The 21,379-nt window shown below is 42.0% G+C and overlaps 2 long non-coding RNA genes across 5 annotated transcripts in view; one reads left to right on the top strand and one right to left on the bottom strand.

Moving 5' to 3' along the window:
* LOC116790042 overlaps nt 1-21,379 on the top strand; it is a 213,284-nt gene that overhangs the window by 16,549 nt on the left and 175,356 nt on the right. The window lies entirely within an intron of this gene.
* On the bottom strand, nt 1,744-20,426 carry LOC116790045. 2 transcript variants are annotated; one of them, XR_004358238.1, is made up of 3 exons: nt 20,328-20,426; nt 13,710-13,769; nt 1,744-1,863 (listed from the first exon to the last, which is right to left on the bottom strand). It is a non-coding gene; the product is annotated as an uncharacterized LOC116790045 (long non-coding RNA). The 2 variants fall into 2 exon arrangements; XR_004358239.1 differs by lacking the exon at nt 1,744-1,863 and adding an exon at nt 12,807-12,949.

The following is a 21,379-nucleotide window of genomic DNA, read 5'->3' as shown; positions in this document are numbered from 1 at the left end:
TTTCAATGAAACAGTATTTTGATGCAATTGTGACACTCTAAGTATATAGAGTAGACAAAGTTTGTAGGTTGAAATAATGTCACTATATCCGCTGGTCTGAAAACCAGGCCTTTTTCCTACCTTGTTCTGTTTTATTTATTGCAAGATTTTATTTTATTTTTTTGTAGTGAAGTCTGTGGGGTGGTAGGCAGGCAAGGTAGCTTTGTTTTCTGGTTCTGTTACAAATGTGCGTTTCGATCGTGGGATAACATACTGTGTCTTTGCATTATCCAGTTGTAAAGTGAGGAAGATGACAGGTCCTTCTTTCTTTCTTCTCTGTCTGGTCTAACATAGACTTGCCTGGTGCAGCGTCCCTTTCTGGTCAGTGAGCCACAACCTCGGTTGATGAGCTACTCTTGTCTCTGTTAAGCTTTTCTGTGCTGGCTTCTGGTTTTAGATCCATAGGCTGGAACTCAACCCATATTCAAGCATCTCTTAAGCTTATCTTTTACCTGTAGATGGGTAGTACTTGGTGTGTTGTGATGTTGGTATGCTTCTGTATCAGTGAGGGATAAACAAAACACAGTATTGTAGCATTCTCTCCTCTCTCTTTACCTTTATAGTAGTGCTGTCTTTGCTTTCTTCTTATTGTAAATTTTGCTTCATTCTACTAGTGAGTGTTCTGTGAGTAATCCTTAAGCTTTCCTGGGGGGAAAAACCAATATTTTGATGAGTACAGCCATTTCTGGTGGTAACTGCAGCAAAGAGCTTGAAAGCTTGGTTGTTTTAAATTCAAGAATGATGTAACAAAATCTGGGGAGTGTCCTTGCCTGGAAACATTTGGACTGCCAGTTCGTGGCAAGTGAAAATTGATGTGACTCATCACAAAATGTAGTGCATTCTTTGATGTAGAGGGCAGAGACTTAGGAATTCTCACAAATGCAAATGAATCTATGTTTTAAAATCCTTGCAATCAGCAAGGGAAGAAACTGCTTTGCTTTAATGAAAGCACAATAAAAAGTAATACTTGCAGAGTTTATTTAATTCAAAAATGCCAGGCTCATTAGACGACTGGTGATAGAACATGATTCCGACTCTTATTGGTTCATAAGAATCATGTTTACTACTTTCAAAATACAGTCACTTATAGGATGAGATATTGGAGATGTTTAACTTTTAGAATCCCCACAAACCATGGAGGTCAAATTAGGACAGGAAAAATAGAAGAGGAGGGACGCAACAGACAGAAAAAGTTGTCATCCTTACAACCACTGCCAAAAAGATCAGTCTTGTAAAGTCTTGCAACAAAAATGTTCCAAGAACCTCTGGTTTACAGCTTTAGTGGAAAGTCTTTAAGTCCTGCAGGTGGTGGCTCTGACAGCCGGCTGGGAACACCAGCGCACTGCGTTAGCAGCACTGCGGTACTCGGCACAGCTCCTTGGAGGACTGCGGAGCAGTGAGCCAGCCAGGCTCGCTTATGAGAACTGACAGGATCACAGCACAAATGACTCCAAACCCCTTTGCTTGGCTTGTCAGTGTTTAAACAGAGGCAAAATCCTAGCCTCTGTTTCTCAGAAAGGCAATACTCGAATGCTGTGGACTTGAAAGGGAACAGGATTATGCTCTGATTTTGCAGAGAGTAGAAGAGAGTGATGGTCCTTGTTTCTAAAAACTGGCAAAAGCTGTTCAATTTCATGTAAGAAAGCTGACCAAATCAGGTACTAAGTACTTAAACTGCAGTAGAAATCCTTACCCTGAAAAGCCTGTAGTCAAAACTGTTGCTATTGAATCTGATTCATGAAGCCACGGCAGGCAATTTGCACCTACTCCTTGGAATACCCTTCAGCTGCAACATCCACCAACACCTCAGTTCTTGCATCTGTGCTGGAACATCAGAATAAAGTTTGAGAGCTATCAGTCTATTAGTCCAGATTCTTGGGAACTCCTGATTTAAATAGGCAAAGGACATGCTGTTAAGTATGATTTACAGTGTATAAATGTACTGGTTAAACCATAATTCATGGCTGATTTTTCTGCCTCACACATGAACTCATCTATTCATGGGAATTTCAACTCATCTTCAGAGACACATCTCTTTTGTGTATGGGCCCAAAGAGAAGCTATGGAAAGAAATGTTTCTTTGCAATACTGAAAGAAGAACTGTAAGAGAAGCTGGAAGTTGGCACTGTAGCAACTGCTCCTCTAGGGTACTGTTCTGGGCTTTGGTGCTAGCAAGGAACAAAGACTCTTTTCTTTGGATTTTTTTGTTTGTTTGAGGTTTGGGGGTTTTTTTGTTTTGTTGTTGTTGTTGGTCCTTATACCACAACTGAGGGGATAACACCTTCTCTATTCTGCTAAATTCCATCTAGCATAAGATGCTAAAAGCCATTGTCGTTTGTAGTTTGGTTGCCTATAAGAAATCAATGTGCTGGTCTCAACCAATTTCCCTATGGGTGACAATAATGGCAATTTAGCTGTTTATTTCAGGTTCTTCAAAAGTGGAGTCATGAAGGAGGGTTTGTCCTATTGCTGCACTTATTTTATGATCTCTTTAAAAGAAAGAAGAGGATTAGCTCTTGGGATAAAGTCCTAAGACTGACCTCAATGTCCAGAGCTCCAGCCTGACCTTAAATCCACACAGAGAACAGTTACTACCAGACACTTTGTGAAATGAGTCTGGGCTCCACTTTTCATCTGACACAGCAGCAGTTTAGGAATCAGCACTCTGTTTGCCCTACTTACCCCGGTACTAGCTTCTAACACAGGAAAGCTGCTGGCACAGGCACCAGACTGTCACTTTTGTGACTGAGGGAGGAAAGAGAGGAGTCCTCACCCCATCTTCCTTTTCAGACAGTCTCCAGGAGTTTTGGAAGGAGCTTTTTACAAGCCTTCTTCTATTGTTGGCCAGGAGACAAAGGACGGAGGAGCTGGATTTAAGCATAATGACGTGAGCTCCTCCATGCAGAAAAACCCAGCTGAGAGACCCCCCCTGCTCCACACACACACAAAAAAAGGAAGAAAGGGGGAGAAAATCTTTGAAAATAACTAATTAAAGTTGTTTTAGCCTCTCTCTCTCCCCTCCAAGGGCGCCTAATCTCACAGGGGGCAGAGGGGGAGAGAGGCAAGAGGAACAATGAGGACCATCCCCCCCTTCTCTACACTCCACCTCCTGGTCTCTGAGGTTTTAAAACAAGAGGCCACTTTAAGTTAATGAGCTATCAGCTGACTGGGAGAAGTCTCTAATGAAGCCTGGTGTTCACACATTCCCCAGCTTGCTGAATAGGCCTCTGCCAACCCCATAACTGTCAGAAAGTTTCATTCATAAAATCCACATGCTGAGGGTGGTGGTGATGGGGGCAGGGAGGGAGCTGGGTGGAGATGGAAGAGAGGAAGTGTGGGGTGGTGGTCTCCATATGGAGCAGTCAGCCCCAGAGGCCAAACAGGAACATGCATGGCTGGGGCTGGCAGGCTGGAGGATCCCAGGGACCCGACTCCTCTCTCCATTGTCTGGCTAGTAATTAGGAAGATCCTTCACATGGTTCTTGGAGGACATTGAAGTCTGTTGGGATAATTAGTGAAGATTTAGGGGATGTTCCAGCTTTTATGTCACCAGCTTTGCTATGGCCACAGGGGCAGGTGCTGGTGGCATGAAGCCTAGGAGTCATTCAGGGGCTTTGCTGTGTGGGCCATGCTTTACTGAGCCTCATGTCTCCTGGCAGTACTTTAGGACCTGTGTTTGTGGGGATATTTGTGAGAAGGAGAGCGAAAAGGCAGGGAAAATTCTGGAGGAAAATGTATAATACTGGGACAGGAAGGAAGTCATGTTTACTTAAACTTGTTGGTGATGTGTTCTGGAGCTCGTTCTCCTTGGATACTGCACATGCTTTTGGCAAGAGCAAAGAGGAAAGATGCAGATACTGGATCAAAAACTGTTTTCCTCCAAGGGCTGGACTATGGTTTGAGCAATGAATCAGCATTGTAATCAACAGTAATCAAAGGCCACTGTATTCTTGTGTCCTGCAAGTTTTGACATTAGACACTTCTGGGTCTTTCCTGAAGTTTCTGAGCAGCAATGTCAAGCCCAGATTTCTTTTGAGCATTATGGATCTAATGCTCTGAGCACAGGAATTAGATCTTTGAGCACTAGACTTCTATCTCTCTCTTTGAAATTTTGGTCCCTTCCCAATCCCCAAGTCAGTATGCTGTAGCAGGACCAGGGCATAATTGTTAGAGTGTCACTTAAATCTTAGTTGTGACAAAAGGCACAGTTAAATGAGAAACAGTCTCTGCCTTTGGGAGCTTACAGTGTAAATACACAGTGCAGATTGAGTGGAAAAAACCACTTAGGAATCTCATTCAAAGACCACTGAAACAATAGTAGGATCTCTGTTAACTCTGAGGAGCTTTGAAACTTGATCATCTGCCTGCTATTACACAGGGTGTCTGAATCAGGGCTCTGAAGTCATTCCTATCCAGGACATAACTGCAAGGTCAACTTTGTTCATATGTTTCGTGTATATACTATGAAGAGAAAGGGACTGGATTTTTCAAACTATATTAAGAAACTAGGAATGAATATTCTTGAGACACAGGACAGCATGTGCTGGGGGCATTGGATTCTGTGAAAACATGAATATGTTGGGAAAGCAACTGCCTTCAGAGATTTCTATGGACTAAAATGAGTCGTGAGTCAATGTTGTAATGTTTCATTCAGTAAACCTTCTGGTTTCCCATCTATTTTGTCTTATCATTGAAATTTCACTTAGGGTAGTGTGGGGAACTTTGTGGTTCTGTGTATATGGCAGAGGCAGTGCTGGGGAGAATATAACTGGAATTTGACTGTACACTGCAAAGTCTGTGGTATGGTTGAATAATCAGGAAATATTTTTCCTCCAACTGCTTTTATAGAGATTTTGATTTTTCCCTTCTTACACTTGGTAGCGCAATTACTCAATTTCATTGCATTATAACAGTACCTGAGCATTTCACCATCTTTCTTTGCTGCTTATTACTATTTCAGAGATGGGAAAGCAAAACACAAAGTTTAGGGGCGGAATCTACAAAAGAGCTTAGAGCTGGCACTTCTAGGTTTCCAGGCAGCTTGTTGCAGTGAAATCCAGACATCTGAGTTAAATATGGGCACATGTAGATGTAGGTTCATGGTAATGGGGAGCTGTGTAAGCTAGTGGGTGAGAAGTGCTGAAGAGCAGGGTGGGATGTCTAGTCTGGCAGGTAGGCACTTGCCTCTCACCTGGAGAGAGAGATACCTGTCTTTATGTATGGTTCATATATATATGTATATATATATGCCCTTGTTTAGTTCTGCGCTCACTGTATGAATACAGGACTCAAAACTGGATGCAGGCCATAAATGCTTGGCTGTTGGATGTTTCCATGGTGTGGCTTCTTAAATTGCTTTTGGTGACAGTCTTCCACTTTTTATAAATAATCAAATATTCTGGATGACAAAGCAGTAGACTTGCACCGTAGACCAAAGGCTGTGGAAGTTGCTGGACTGAAGGAAGGGCAAACTCACAAAAGATGAGAAATCTCTGCTGAATAGCTATTTACATGCTAAATAGCAGATAATGGGCTCTATGTTTGATCATCTTGCCTCTTCTACGCGCTAAGCAAGTAGCATCTTGGGAATGAAGGCATGTTCAGCTCTACCTGTATCTCACTGAACACAGTTCACATGCTTTTTGAGTTGGACCTGAAGCTGTTTATTTTTGTTGTTGTGGTGCTAGTCACTGGACTAGATGCTGACTAGTTCTCCAGCTTGACTTTTCTTCTACTGTGGCTTTTCTTGCTCTGGAATGCAGAACTAACCAGATCTACCTTAGATGAAGTATGAATAGTCTCTATTTGTATTGACTTTGACTACTTTATTTGTTTTCTAGCACTCTCACTATTTCCTGTCATCAGTCTTTCTTTGGTGGCTGGTGTACAAATTGCTGACAGAGAAGAGGCAAATTCAATATTATCAAATCTCTTCTCAGGCCAGCTTTTGCCCCTTTGGCACTGGTTTGCCTGGTAATACCATTGGTCACTCCCAGCAATCCCTTGCCCTTTACTAATAGTCTCCTTCCCCCTCAGCTCTACATTGCTCTTGCTGGTATTAAGTTTTTCTGGCAAATCCCATAAACAATTTTGTGGAGTGCTGATTTTCTGTCACTGCTGCTTATATTTATTTAGCAGCTGGAGGATGGATGGGCTCTCTGTGGTTGAAGGGCCCTCCTGCATGCTTTAGACTCACTTGGATGCTCTCAGCCTGATCTAAGGAGCCACCAACATGCCTCTCAGGAACTTAGGGAAGCATCTGCTGAAGGGTTTGTTCCAATTGGGTCAGAGACTTGCTCACAAACTGGTAAAGGAGGAGGGGAGCAAACAGACAGTGAGCAGGTCCAGGTACAGGATAAGCTCCTCATCTAGTGCTGCATCATGGATTGTGTTTCCTCTGTACATGAGCCAAGAGGGACCACTTGCTTTACCAGCCTCTCATGTGAGCACTCAACCGACACAAGAGGCTCTACTCCTTTCCCCTTGGGGGGACACTGGAGGCAAGAGCTCTCAAGGGCTAAAGAAAACAAAACAATGTTTGCTTAGCTGGAGAGCAGAGTGTGCCCTGCGTAAATTGTACCAGGACCTAAAAGTGCTTCAGAAATGAAGTGCCTCTGAAATTGGCTCCATGAGATAAATGTGAGGCAGGATGATGCCATTTCCTCAGCTGATGGGGTGTCCCATTGACTCATTTAAGGTCATATTTGGGTTACTCTGAGCCTCACCTTCAGGAAAAATGAAATGAAAGAGAAAGTTTTCCCAAGGAAGAAAAGGTTCTGATAGTCCTGCTCCTTGTGGACAGCCAACAAAAACTCTACATGTGTATCCCACTTGCAGTACAAGGGCTCTAATCATGGGAAGGAGAAAAGGGAAAAGGGTGTTCTCTGTATTGGCATGATACATTGGCATGTATTGGCAAGCCAGTGGTGAGGGAGTGGGTCAGATACATTCTTTGCTCCCAGTGTCCAGATTCAAATGTTTGAGGAGCGAAAGGTGGTTGCTGAAGGCTGGGATGTTTCGGGTGGGGCAGTTTCTGTTTCTGAGCCCCATGTTTCTGTGGCTCCTCTGTGTTAGAGATGTTGTTTTTTTTCGCTCTGGGCTTGACCTGTGGAGAACACAGGTCCTATTTCTAATTCTAGGTATCTTTGGTTCAGTCACAGGTGTGCAGGCCAAGCTGGCACATTTCCCTCGTAGTTACTGAAGATGAAGTAGCCAACCTCACATGTATTTTGTACTCTACAGAAACCAAAATTATGAAAATACAGTGCTCCTAGTATAGTAGGATCAAAAAACTGTTTCTTGCCACATAACACCTCCTGTAGCTTTTGTTTCATTTATTACCTATGTACACGGTGTCTCATTATACACGGGTGGATTTCGCTTCCAGGATACAGCCCATTGGAGCAGTCAGCTCCCAGACCTCTTTCCCCTTTAGGCATCTTTGTGATGCTCTGTATTTCTAGGAGTGCCTTATTTCTCATAATATATGGGTTTTCTCTGGTGAACTTGAAATGTATCTATGCTGGCTGTCAGTTACTGGCATCCTGAGTTACTAGTGATCCTTACAGAAATGGGGATATCAGATTAAGGAGTTCTATGTTTGTGACCTCCTCCCTCCATGATAGCAGGCCTGATACTACAGTAGAATTTCAGTTCTGTTGTGTAGGAAAGCGTGTTATCACACCTCAGTGTTAGATCAATCACCTGATGTTTCCAGCAATTCAATTTGCAGGGTGGTGGGATGTAATAAAAATTATTAGGCTGAAAAAACCCCAAATTTCTTTTCTGTGCAAGCCTTTTTTTTTTTTTTTTTTTTTGATGTGTGTGTATTTTTGAAGCCTGCAGTGGATTTTCTGGACTCATGACATGAGTTTTTATTATGCAGTGCATTAGAGCCCTTGTGAAAAATAAAACATGTGATGTGGAAAGCCTCTAGTAAAGAGTGACTCAGGAAAAGGAAAACAAAACCCTTAAGTCTAACGAAAGAACAGACTGTGTGAAAGTAACTTGGTATTTAATTGGAAATTGCAGTCAGTCTGCAGATGAACAGCCTTGCTGGCATCTGCAGGTGGGTGTTTTGCTTATGCTTTACAGTTTTCCTTCCTGCTTGTGCTTGTGAATGTGTTCTGCCTGTCAGCTCAGAGGTGCAGAGATGGCTGCAATTTGTGGCTGTTCTTTTTCCAGAAGTATCAGCAGTTCCCAATATCACATAAATGAGTGTTGTAAAAGTGTGTTAGTAAGAAACAGACCCTGCAAAAAATAGCTTACAGTCCAAATGGGTGTGACAGCCCTTGTTTTAGAGATGGAGAGAGCCTTTAGAGGTCATTAGAGATAAGTGATGTGACCAAGATCATGCAGGGCCTTTTGCACTCTAAATTATATCTGGGACTTCTACCTCACAGGTTCAGAGCTCACGAGGGCATTTTAATAGAGAATTTTTAGGAGACACACTGACATACATTCATTCAAGGTAAACGTGATCTGCCATCTTGGGCCAAACCCCAGATTTGCTTTCATCAAGTCTAATTATGATAATGGTTCATTTAACCTCTCTGCCTCCCCCTAACTTTCGCTTTAAAGCAAAGGCACACTGGCTGAGAAACCTTGGACTGCACAGTTCCATTTTTAGCTCTGTCTGACTCATTTAATGATTTGGTCAGGTTAGTTTGTCCTTGACTCAGTTTCCCCACTGTCAAAATGGCACTAATAACACTGTCCTGCTTTTTGAGGAAGGGTTATGAAGATAAATTAGTTTTGGCTGGAGAAGAGTCCTGCAGGGCTAGCAGAATTGGAAGGAGACAAGCGTGCTCTCTGTTGCAAGTATTATCTATCACTTATGTTTCTCACAGCCCTCCTTGACTTTTACTGACTACGTATTCTTTCTCCTCTTGCAAATCACCAACATGTATATTGATCAGCAACATCTCTTGCACAGATTACAGGGCCATCTCTCCATCAACTTCTTTGCCCTCTCAGAGGCAGACGGTTTTACTGTTGTGAGAGCGAAATCCCGGCCTCGACAATGTCAACAAAGCCAGGATCTCATCCCTGGTTTTCCACCATGAGTGCTTCCTCTTCTGTAAAAAGGCTGGCTATGGGGTGGCTACTGCTGTTTCTTTCTAGGGTTCCTCTGAGGAAGAACAATCTCCTCCAAAAAATGCGGAGATGTTTTCAGAGGCAGACAAACAGATGAAGAGTGAAGGGTAGTTGGAGAGGGAAAAGCCAGCCACACAACAATCTGACTTCTTCTAGAGAGGGTTAAGTACTAAATACCTCTTACTGGGTCACTTAATGATGGATGGTAGTTAGTGGGGGTGGGGTAAAGCTGACTTCCAGCCCTGCATCACTAAACCGTTCATTAGGAAAAACACACACAATGGAAAATGGCAGAGAGGCTCAAGTGTCCAATTTCTCTCTTGAACTCTCTGAACAGGAGGCTCCAGTCAGGGGAATCCCTGCCACCCTTTCTCCCCCTCCTTCTCTGGCAGTTTCTTTATTAATTAACGGAGTTGGCTGGGGACGGAAACGGAGGACAATAATCAACATAGATGGGTCTGCAGACCTATTTTTAATAATGTGCTTTGCATCTGTCCTAATTGGTATGGAAACAGTGACCTGATTGGAACGACCGGGAGCCTCTTGGGGCCTTTCTTTCTTCCTTTCTCTCCCTCTGTTTTCTTTTTTGTTTGGTTGAAGTTTGACTTGGTGGGAGTGGAGGGGCCAGTGGGTAAGAAATATAAAACCTAACCTTAGGGGCTGTTCACAGGCCAGGGAGTGGAGAGGGGTGACGTACTGGGGAGTACGGGATGTGGGGGCAGGGAGGCCTGGATTGGAAAGTCGGGCATAAATGCCTCCAGGACAGAGAATCTAGCTGCCCTGAGGAGCTGAGGGCGAGCATGGGAAGGAAGGGACAGGAGCTCTCTTGGTTTAGTTGATGATGTGGGATGTGGTGGGTTTTGGGGGTGAGACAAGAAAAGCTCAGGGACAAGAGGAGCATCCCAAGAGCCAGCCGAAGGCTGGTCCTTACTTTGCTGTGTAACAAACATGCATGCAGTGAGAGAGAGCTCCTGTCTGCAGGAGATTTAAACCTGAAATAGGCAGTGAGGGGAAATGGATTATTTGGTATCAGAAGGTGGCTTAGGAACAAAGGTGGCCCAGAACCCTGATTCCCCCAGTGCTGTGTGAGCTATCTACCAGATCACAGATATAGCTGCTGTAGTGGCTTAGGCAGTGCCCTGAGGAATCCAGAACAAATGCTATGTGTGAACATGCACACAGGGACTGTGCCTGTATGGGTAGATGGGACAAAACTTTGAATATAATTGTGGTATGTTCTGTAATGTGGTGATATTTACCTGTTGCAGCTGCTGACATTCTTAGCGTTTGCCTGTTCACACAGGATGCCTGTTGGGGTGGGATTGCAGAGGCTGAGCTCTACTGAACCAAGTGGCAATGTGTCCCCATGTTCTCTCAAAACAGATGTGCTGTCTGTCCTGCAGCTGCCTGGGGATGCAGTTGAAACACTGCTTTCTTCTTTCTCTCACCTATTTGAATAGCTGGCAGTAGACTCTTGCAGGCTATGTTTGTCCCCTCTGCCTTCCAGTGTCTTCACATCTCTGGAAAGCAGCTCATGAGCCTTGAGCATTTGGAAGATCACCTTTCTCCATACAGCCATAGTCTCCAGAAGAACTGAATTGCAAGGAAACTAGAAGTCTGTCCCCATGGGGAGGATGGAACTTGTGTGCCCAAGCTGAGGAACTTGTCACCCAGGGATCATGCTGGGTGTTTTTGGATCGCAGCCTTGATGCCAAATTACTGCCTTGCAACTTCACTTTCTGTTAAAAGCCTGTGTGTGCACACAGTGTCAAATAATGGGATGAACAAAACAAGACCAAGCCCTGAAATTACAATGAAATAAAAGTGATTTCCATATAGACTAGGATAGAAATTGGACGTTATTTAAAATAAAACAAAACAGTCAGGTAGATGGATGGATGGATGGACAGACAGATGGAAGGATTGGCTCTAACAGACACTGTCCCTAAAGTAGCTCAACATTTCAAAGCATGGCCATTTTATTTTGAGTACTACAGCAATTGTTTTTTCCTGTAAGCCCCAGCTCCTAGAATAAATTATTATAACTGAGAATCTTAGCTTTCTTTCAAGGAAGCTTGCTGTTCTTATACTGGCTGTGTAAAACTTGAAGAAATGGTGTTATTTCCCTCAAAAAGATCAGAATAAGAGGCTGAGAACAAGTTCTCCCACATCTATTGTGTTTAACAATAATAATAAATCTCTGATGCTTTTCTCCAATCTGTTTTGTGAGGCCTTGCTTGTTAATTTGGGCATCCATGGAGATATTGCTAAATTCAGGCTCTGTTTATGGATGGCAAATCTGGGCATCTGTGGTATATATAACCCTGCTTGTAAAGAGGAAGGAAAGAAAGAATGGAAATGTGAAATGTAGGGGGAACAGGCAGTGAGCTGCTGCCACTGTGATGTGTGAGGAGTTGGCCAGGTCCCATGTAAATCAAGGACAAAGTTGACTAATTTCCTGGGTCGGTCATGGTGAAAATATCACATTTCATGGTTTGTTGCCGATTCATAGAAAAATCCTATTAAAACCGGGCAGATTACTTATACAATTTAAACAAATGATGATCAAAGATTATAACATGTTCTGTGAAGAATGAAAAGGAATAGAAATGAATGTGCATGTGATGAAATGGGGCCAGGTGGGGTTTTGCATGCAAACTTGCTATTTTAGCACTGTTGGGGGCACTGCGGATGGGGGGAGGATGCAGGCAATTCGGGGGTACCCTGACCCTTTTTCGAGTAGGGCTGCTGGGCGCAGAGCATCGCTGTCCGCCCGGCGGGGAGGGGCCGGTCGGGGCCGGGCCCCGCGGGCAGCAGAGGGCGCCGCAGGCCGCGGTTTGAGGCGGAGGAGCCGCCTGGGATCGCGGAGCCAGGGAGGGATGGATGAGGGGATGGAGCCCGGAGTGCGGAAGGCAGCCCGCTGTCCGCCCGCAGGCAGGTGCGCCGAGCCCGGCGCCGGCTCAGCCCGCGGAGTTGCGTGTGCGCTGCCCAGACCCCAAACCCGCGCTGACTCCCGGTCCCCTTACTGCAGCACGGGCAAGTCGCTCAGGAGGAAAAGCCTAACCTGAAACCCAACAAAGCTTAGGGTGAGAGGCAAAAATGAGTTCTACGTCTCAACAAGGCAAGGTTTACACTAGAGGTAAGCCAGACTGTTATTGATCCCTGCGTAGATCTGTCCTCCAATGCCTCATCACAGTGAAGTGTGTTAAACCTTCACAAGACCTTCACAAAGTGTCAAATTCAACAACTGTACACTAAAGAAAAGAATACAGTGGCATAAACATATGTTTATATTGTAAAGACAAGTGGCTTTGTGAAGTGGTTGCTAAGGTGGAGATGAAATGAGTAAACAGAAATGCGTCTCCAGAGAAAATGATAGAAATTTTGACAAATACAACAAAATTATTGGCACTGGGAGCAGAAAAAGGCAGGGTTTGGTTTTTTGTTTGTTGGTTTGGTTTTTAAGGCAGATTTCCATATTTCACTATGAAATTGCCACAGCAGACAAGGCAGAATTTGGTATTTTCCTGTGCACTGCTGAGCATCCTATCCCAAACAGTAATACACATGAAACCGACTGTAGTGTTTTTCATAGCCTGTGTGGCTTGGAAATTAGGCTTAGATAGTTTCTGACACCACCACTCATTTTTACTTTCTCAGGCTAAACACACTGAAGCAGTATACCACCGATGTTTCTGTCACAAGGCTCGTTTTGCACAGCTGCCTGTCCAAAGTCCTCTTCTGAAGCTTTCCCAAACACTGGTGTGTCTGATAGAACAGGCAAGTCTTGATGATCTTAGAGATCTTTTCCAACCTAAAAGATTTTATGATAGTGTGAGAATTCAGCTGTGTTTGAAATTTAGGGATGAGGTATATGGATTTACTGATACTGGCTCTTCTTTTTTTATCTATGAATCCAGAAAAACGTAGCAATAAACTTGTCTCTGCATGGCCTTCAACTCCAGATCCAAACCCTAATGCCATCTATAACCCTAGGGTTGTCCAGAGCCAAGGTAGCCATGGCTTCCTAATAATTCAGCATAACATATTTAAACATTATGACAGCTACCCTTAACTTTTTTTCAAGGACCAGAAAAATAAGTACCAAAACCTCCCATCATGAATCCTGCAACCAATCCAAGCCATAAGCTTACTGATCATTGTAACACAGGGATATAATGCTGCCCAGAAATTAAACATGCATTTGAAGCTTATCAGCCTTTTATTTTACCACTGAGGACTTGTGAGAGTTCTGCAATGGAGACATGATGCTGCAGAGCCTCCTGTCCCAAACCATAAATGTCGGCTACTTGCAGTATCATTTATGGCTAAAGAACCTGTTGATCTCTGAACACTGACTATGAAAAATTCAAATCCACTGAGGCAGCTGCAATCCTGCCGCAGGCTGGACAGAATTCATCAGTAAGCCTGACTGCACAGAACTCTACACTGAATCTTAGTTTTAGTCCTTACTTTATTCCTGGCACGAGTGATGGCCTAGAAATTCAGTTATGTCCAAAAGTTAATCGGAAGATGTTTAAATATGCTGATACTGATTTTGCCACTTATCTTACCTCAAGCAATGATGCCATTCCGGCTCCAGCGTTGATCATGGCTCAGTAACCCCATTCTGTCTGACAATTAAAAATGATACATTTTAATCTACTTATCCCTGAGCAGGTTTGGCAGAATTGAGCAACAAAAATTGTTTAGCAGAGCCTCGTTTCTGGAATGCTAAGCTAGAGCCTAATTGTAATCCTAACCCTGCTTTGACCTCTGCCCAGACACTTGCCATCAGTGGAAAATAAAGAATAAATATTTGACTGTAGCAACACTAACTTTCATCCACTTTTGTCAGTCTTAAAGATTTAGACAATTAATTTGCCCCTCTAATCTCTCTTGTTCCAGACTCTATCCCCAACTCTAATCCTACTTTTGATGACAACTTAGAAACCCAGAATTTGGCATTCTCATCTAGTAGTATCAGACCTTGGCTTTCCTCTACAGGTCTGACAGAGGTCAGTAATAAATTTGGTTCTTCAGATCCTGCTGTCCCTAATTGTAACTCAAATCCCAAACATACTAGCATTATACACTATACTGTCATTGCCACCAGACAACGTGAATCTACTTGTTCTAGCCTTATCTTATTCTGCAGAATTCAGCAAATATCCAGCTCTCTGTCCACATCTCTTTAATCTTGTTCCTAACAAAAATGCCAGACTTTACTACAGACCAAACATTTTTCCCTTGCTTCAAAATGAAGAATAAGACATTTGAGTCTACTGACACCAGAGTGCTGTGTTTGCATGATCAAGGGAGAGCCTTGCACCTGAGATATGACCCTACTTAACCCAAGCTGTCTGAGTGTACAGATAATCTGTGTATTCAGTGATTTGACTACAGAGAACTGGAAATTCAGTTTTCTAAAAATAAGTGATTTCACACCTTGAGTGGTGAATAAATAACTTAATTTCTATGTATTCAAGAGGAGTTGATGCTGATTTATGCCAGCTGATAGTTCTGGTCTGGTACATACTGATCTTTACAATAGAAAGTACATAATGCTACTTGAGGCCTAAAGGATCCTTTTACTTTTATAGCAAAGTGTGTGCATAGCCTTGTTGAGTAAAAATTGAGAATAGTTTATGAACAAAATGTGCTGTTGGCTATATCCTGTGCCTCTGCTAGGCTTGTGTATGTTTTATTCTGGCCAGAGGGTATGAGCTAGCACATGGGAATAGCAGCTGGAGAATAAAGTGGGAGTAATGGTGCTTGGAGGAGTTGAAGTAACAACTGCAAGTATCCCTATTTTTAATTCAATATCAAATATAGTGGCATTGGCATGTCAGATGATGACCTATTCCAGTGCTGCTGATTACATTTGTGACATGAATGGCCAAAGCAAGGAACTTGGGACATTGGAACTGGATTTTACAGGGGACTCCTACTGTTAATTTTTGTGATTAAATGTCATCTTTCTTGACAAAGTGCCACCTGATGTACATGAATTTTGGACCAAAATGCTGAACTAAGAAACTGAACTGGACATTATTTTGCTTGTTCCCTTTTGAGGATTGATATGACTTCCACTTGGTTTTCAAGTAGGCAGTCAGGCTTGAGTGGGAAAGGCTGTTGGTCACCATCGTGTTTTGGATAGGGCAGCCCTGTGAGAAGGTGGTGCTACTTGAGGGTAAAATAAAAGAAAATGCACGTTAAAGTTGGAGAGCAAGTGAAAGCCACAGATAACTCTTTTCTTGCCTCATACTATGAATAAGCATCTTCCAACAGTGATGCCTTAGTGTAGCAAAGCAGTCTTCAAAGACTTGTGCTTATGCAGTGCTTAGAGAACGTGATAAGGACCCCTCACTTGATATAGCCAACTTACCACCATGGCTGTTTTGATCCAACATTCTGTAGACTTAGCATCGTGTTCATTTCACGTTAATGGTGAGTAAAGCTGATTAGCTGCTGTTTTAACTGCAGGTAACTCGTCGTTATTGGCAGGAAACATGTTTCATCTGCATAACAGTTTCATGTGAGCAGTGGGGAACATTTTCTATTAGCGTTTGTTGATGTGAAACATGTTTCTTAGTGGAATTATGTTTGCTTGGGACTGGAAGAGAACTTGATTTTCATCCTTAACTCCAACTAGAAAAACTGAATCATGAGAAGGTCCTTTTTGATTCTTTCCCAGCAACGGTATTTTCATTATTACTTTTAATGTATCCAAGATTGGTCTCTATCCTGTTTGCTATACACAGATAGCTACAGAAGCTAGAATCAACCTTCTTAATGCTACCCAAAATATATAAATGTCAGCTGTGTACACAGGCTGGGATAAGATGAAGACTAGTTCCAGAGACATCGTATCATACAGCGGTCCCTGAGAGCCATGTTCAGGTGGAGCTTGAGCTCTGTAGGGCCCCAGTGAAGAGGTGAGGCAGGTGCAGGTAAGCAGTGTATGTCCTTTTCTAATCCTGGCAATGTCATATTCCTTCTCTTTTCTTATATACCAAGTGGTCCTGTACATACTTTTTTTTTTAGTTTTTAGTTTTTTATTTACCATAATAGTACCTACCAAAGCTCTATGCAGCCAGGAGCATGAGTTTTGAAACTGAGAGAATAGTAAGGCTTGCTTTTTAAGAAATATTTTGCTTCCTTTATTTGCTTATGCTTTCCAGATAGTGAAGCCTAAAGAAGCAATATTTGGGTCAGTATCTTTCCAAAAATGCTGTCTGGCATATAATAACTAATTACATTACCAGTGTAGTGCCTGTCGTTCTGAAGAATCTCAAAGCACACAGTCATCCTGAATTATGAGAACTAATGCATAATATGACTGTGTCATCAATAAATACTGAGAGACTCTTTTCTTAAGAGATATAGCCTCTGCTGGCCTAGAAGATGGAAGTTGCTTAGGAGTTTGCAATAGAATTACACAAATGTTTCAGTGAGTAAGCAGAGAAGAATTACCTATTTGATATAAATAGAAAAGAAATTTAGTCAAAGAAACTTAGTCATTCTAAAGAAAGAGTTTTTGTTTGCCCCAAGCTATAAAAATTACGTAAGGGCATGGCTTCATTATTTATTTGACAGAGGCAGCCTCTTGATTCTTGACAATCCAGGAGTTTAATTGTTTCCAAGTATTCATTTATACTGAGGGATGTCCTTGTGCTTAAGGCCTTGCAGTCACAAAACACAGTCCCAGAGAAGCTTTAAGTCCAAGCATGACTTGGGGAAAAATTTCTGATTTTGCTGACTTAAGTCAGGGAAACCACTCATTACTTGCCAGCATATATTTGTATTTATGGAATGCCAAGGATCCATATTACCTATGAAGGCATTGCTGTGCTAGGCAACATACGAATGCAGAACAAACAAAAGATAATTGCATGCTTTAGAGCTCTAGCAGTCTAAGACAGGAGATTATGACCTGGGCAAATGATTATAACTGACACCAGAGAAGCTAGTGCTTCTGCTTCTGATCAAACTTGGCTAAAAATCCCCCAAAGCAACAACTGACAAAAAAACCCCAAAACAAACAAATCAAAAAAAACCCCCCAAAATCCAAACCAAAACCAACCAACCAACCAAAAAACCCCAACACCCCCCAAAAAAAACCCAAACAAAAAACCTCAGGCCAAAATACTGATCCACTTGACCTGTTTGTAGAGAGGCAAGAGTTAAAGAACAAAAGCCCATGGAAAAATCTAAAATCATCATCTCTTCAAATGGTCTCAAGTGTATGAGTAGAAAAGAGGAGAGGCAAAACAGCAGAGAGAATCTGAAGCTTGGACTGCCTTGTTTTTCCATAATTTTTCTAAGATATGTTGGAGACTTTTATGCATTAGCACAGTGTTTGGGAATGAATATTTGTTCAGTGAGATATGACTCTCCCATGGCAGAGCAGTGAAATATAGGATATTTTGCTTGTTGGCAGCAGATTTCTGGCTGTCTACGTTTTTATTAGTGCAGGTTTTTCTATATGAGTGTAGCTATTTATCTAGCAAGCAGGGCCAGCAGATAGAAAGTTGAAGAGAGAGCCAGCACAGTTCTAAGCCATGTCAGTAGATAAAAACCCTTAAGGCGAAATATCTACAGGATTGGGCCATGTGCCTGAATTGGGGGAAATGCTGTTATATTTTCCCAGTCACTTCAATATCCTGCAGTTCTTGCACTTCCACAAACACAGTTTAATGCAGCTGATACAATGCCGTACTGAGGATGTGTTGCCAGCTGCCAGTGTTCAGTCTTGGACCTTTTAATTCCTGAGCTAGAAGATGGAGCTTTTTTAGTAGAGGTTGTAACAGGCTGATGGCCTTTGGTGTTTTGCCTGTTTACCACCAGAGATGGTCAGATAGTTATCCCAAGGGGCTTTGTATACCAGCATCTGTAGTCTGCTGGTCTGGTCTGACTGCATGGTGACAGTGGGGCCAGGGAATCCAAATAGGCAGCCTGATTATTTGGAATAATAATCTGGGTGTGATTGTTGGGATTAAATCCCACACTGGGGTGCTCTTTGATGGTAGAGGGAATTTTGCTTGATTATAAACTGAATCAGACCTGTGGGACCTGATCTTTTATTCGTAACACTTTGCATGTGTGGCAAATGCTCTTGGAGGTAAGGAGATCCATTACTACAGAGGGAAGCAAAGGCTACCAAGTGAAAGAGCAGAGTAAGAAACCAGCAGTAGTATCCTCCTTATTTCTAAGGTGATTCCCTTAACTCTTGATGTTTTGCTTGAATAGCTGCAGAAAACAGAGAAGAAAAGGCAGTCTTTGCTCCCTAGATTCAGAGGAGCTGTTAAGATAAAAGACAACAGATGATAAGAATAAGACGTGGCTTGGGCAACGTATGGAGGTTGTCTGAAATAGCCGTAAACAAATGGGATGAAGTTTTTTGAAAATGTCATTATAAAGGACCTTGCAGGTGGAGACCAGTGAAACAACCTAAGGGCAGCTAAAAGGAGCTCTGTTCCTTCATGAAGGGCAAACCTGGGAGGGGGCACAAGGACATGGATTTGAAGATCCAGCAATTAACAGTGGGTATGGGAGTAGAGGTGGGTAAGAGGCAGGACTTTCTTTTCTTGCCTAAAATAAGAGGTGTTGAGTATAGGTAGCAGTGAAGTCCTTGAGAGGGAAGACAAGTAGCTTCTGATTGCTATGTTAAAGAAAGAAAAAGCAGAGAGGTATGAACAGAGGGCAGGTGTAGTAACATGTAGGCTGGGAAGGTCAACTGTGCAGTAACATAGCAGAAAGGCACAGCAAGTTTCCAGGTCAGAGACATGATGGCTATAAAACTTAGTGGTTATGTGGACTCCAGAGTTATATCTATGTTTTGGATCATCTAGAGGCTCTTCCTTCATACTCTGTTTTTAGCCCCTGTTATAATTTGGTATGACCTGAATATGATGTGCAGCCAAACTACTATGCAAGTCAAAGTGATCTTAAAAGGCCTTTACATAAAAGCATGTAATCAAACTATTTAGTCAGGGATGAAAGTATACCAGTATGGAAGTAAACATGCAGCATCTCAGGATCTACTATGTTTAAATATACTACAGTTTTTAAGCAGCTTCTAGCATGGTCAGATTATAGCCTCTAGCTGGGATATAGACTGTAGGGGAAGCATTGTTGTTATGCCCAGCTTGGGGAGATACTGGTTTCTGATCAAGTTCACTGGAGCTACCATCTAATGTGACAATAGCAGAACAAGAATAATTTGTAAAGCAGTTTGAAATCATCTAACAGAAACAGTGCAGTCATACAACTGTATGACTTTAATATTTTGCACTTATCGTCAGCCTTGATTTCCTTTTATAAACATTATACAACATTTTCCTTAATGCTGCTACAAATACAGAGCCATTCCTCCTAGTCCAGACCACTCTTATGTAGCTTGCCCTATGACAAGTAGGGTTGTTTTGAAGTATGCAGAATTCCAGAAGGAAACAGAAATACCAGCCTTCGTATTGTTGTAATGAAAACAAATAGGTACATATATGAGTCAAATATATAGATGTATTTGTGTAGTTAGTTAGGTGATTTAAAATATCCTTGTGTTTTATAACAGTGCAATCTGTGTGGTTCACTCCACATGATATGAAATATCAATAAATAGGCTTGTAGCACCTGAAGGTGGTTTATCTTGTATTTTGGTACAGTTCTGTTTTCTCTATATTCCCTATTTTAGGGTTTATTTCTACAAACACAGTTTGTATTGTTTAGAAACTCAGACTTGGATTCTTTAAGAAACAGACCTTTTCTGAAATATCAGGTACCTGATATATATTTATTGCCTTCAATCCTGAAAAGATTTTTTTTTATTGTGTTTAGTTTGATTTCAGAATAATTGCCTAGACATATAAAATAAATTGCAGGAATAAATCTGTGCAGATCCAGAGCCCTTACTAATCAATACATCTGTTCTTCTGGATTTGTTTTCTTCATATCTGTTTCCAGAGTTGTAAATACAGAGTATTTTGGTTTGAAATACTCTATGTGAATTCTGCAGTAAAAGGATTTCTCTTGTGAGATTAAGGTTGCAACGATAATGACAATTGCAGTATTAGTGGGCAAATTTTAAAATGATAGCTTTCATTCATGTCTAAAGCATTTTTGACATCACCTAAGCATTCAAATTCACCTTTCTTTGGGTAGAGTAAAATGCTGTATGTATCAGCACACACCAGTACACAAACAGCACAGAATTTTGACAGCAGGCAATAAAAAGTACCAAAACTAGTGAATCATTCAGAGCTACTTAAGTGACTGGCTAACATGGTTTGTGCTGGAGTGTGAAGAATCCAATGCTCTGACATCACAATCCTTGTGCAGAATCCAAGTTCCGTAACCTACAGATGGTCAGGTTTGCCTTTGCAGATCATAGAGTTTTGTCATGGCTATGTGGAATCAAGGCTTGTGTAGAATGGAGGCTGGTTTTGTGCTTAAGTCACTTAAAGAGGACTCAGTAGGACTGTTCTGTGACCTGGACAAAAATGTATTTATCTCCTGGTCATTTTATATTATGTGGCCTTATGCAGGGAATCATGGACTTGGTCCTCATTGAAGTTATCTTGCTCTTAATGCTGAGCATAGGCATAAGCTCTTTTTGAACAGAAATGAGAATAAGCTTGGGCTTATATGACTTTTCTGACTTGGGGTGCATAGCACATGTATCTGTGATGGTTATTTCATTGCTGTTGAAGTGACTCTTAAACATAAACAGTGAGACACTGTGTCCAATCCAATATAGAAGTCCAAGCCAGTCATCCTTTGTTATCATAGCATTTGCATTCTTGTTCTCAAACTTGCGTGGTTTTGGTTTGGCTTTTTTGGTTGGTTGTTTTTTTCTCTTTAAGCAAGATTTTTCCCTGGGTGCTTATGTCCTGTTTTTCTCCATTCTTATTCTAGCAGTTTTTACTAGTCTTGATATCTTGTTTCATGATTTTTTTCTGTAGTTGTCTGATTCAGAGGGACAGACTTTGTGCACTGTATCAGGCAGCAAGTATCCTGCATTCTAGTTTAAGGTTAGAAAGAGAACCCTTTGGTGGTGAGGAAGAACCATGACATTGAAGAGTAATTTCATGTCAGAAGGAAGTGAGGATTCTGTTCACAGCAACACTAATGTCTAGTAAAGTCAGAGAAATTGTTCTTCATTTATGTAGAGGTCAGAGCCTGAGCCTTTACAGGAAGACCTGCTTAGGAAACAAGTTTTTAACTTCAGTTGAGTATCTGAAAT

The sequence above is a fragment of the Chiroxiphia lanceolata genome, chromosome 8 (genome assembly GCF_009829145.1).
Source record: "Chiroxiphia lanceolata isolate bChiLan1 chromosome 8, bChiLan1.pri, whole genome shotgun sequence".
Taxonomy (NCBI): Eukaryota; Metazoa; Chordata; class Aves; order Passeriformes; family Pipridae; genus Chiroxiphia; species Chiroxiphia lanceolata.
Note: the sequence above shows the minus strand (reverse complement) of the source record. Positions and strands in the feature narration are given on the sequence as shown.